Here is a 1,030-nt window from a genome sequence, read left to right on the forward strand (position 1 = left end):
GGCCTGGAGGCCTGGAAGACCGGCGGCCGGGCGACCCTGGAGGATTGGCGGCCGGGCGGCCTGGAGGATCGGCGGCCGGGCGGCCGGGCAGCCTGGAAGACCGGCGGCCAGGCGGCCCTGGCGGGTCCGGTGGTCGGCGGACCGGCGGCCTGGATGCGGCCTTGTGGCCTGGCGGCCCGGCGGGGGATCCTCTGTGGGGAGTCGGCCGGATGGAGGACCCGGATGCGGCCTCGCGGCCTCGCGGCCCGGCGGAGGATCCTTTTTGGAGGATCGGCCGGGTGGAAGATCTGGCGGGGACGGAGGATCTGGCTGGGTCGGAGGCCGGCCGGGTGGAAGACCTGGATGCTGCCTGGTGGCCTGGCGGAAGATCGGGCTGGAATGGAGGACCCCGGCGGAGGCTTTCGACCGTAGGGCTCGGCCTCAAGGATGGAGGACGTGGCAAGGGCCCCCGGAGGAGTGTGCCCAGGCTCGGTGGGAGTGGGTGAGTGCCGGACGGGCGCGGATGCGAGCACCCGGGCCTGTAGAGGCCGAGGGCCGAGGCCGAGGGCCGATTAAATTCTTGCGGCCGGTTGCTGGCCTGTAGGCCTTGTAGGCCTTTTCGGCTGGATGGTGGGGGGGGGGTTAGATGGAGGTTTGGTGGAGGAGGAGAGGGGCTGTTTAATCTGCCCCCTCCACCCCACCCCCCACCACCATCCCCACCACCATTCCCACCACTCCACCACATTGCCAGAAGGACAACAAACGACAAGGACATCTGTTGTTGCCACTCCCTTTTCTACCTTTCCATCTGTCTCAGCCCCCTGAACTGAACTAAACTGGACTAACGTGGGAAGGACTGTTTCCCCCCCCCTTTTTTTGGCTTTTCTGCTGCTGGACTTCGTGACTGACTGGGATGTACCTCAGGACAGAACTGCTGGCCCTGCGCAATTCCCCCCTTGCGCAGGTGTGGCCCAATTCAATCTCGAGGGCCTACCTCAATGACGGGGTGTGGAACCCCGAGAGGTGGTACGCAGCAAAAAGAGATCAAAAG

The sequence above is a fragment of the Protobothrops mucrosquamatus genome, unplaced genomic scaffold (genome assembly GCF_001527695.2).
Source record: "Protobothrops mucrosquamatus isolate PMUCROS unplaced genomic scaffold, P.Mucros_1.0 scaffold8507, whole genome shotgun sequence".
In the NCBI taxonomy this organism is placed as follows: domain Eukaryota; kingdom Metazoa; phylum Chordata; class Lepidosauria; order Squamata; family Viperidae; genus Protobothrops; species Protobothrops mucrosquamatus.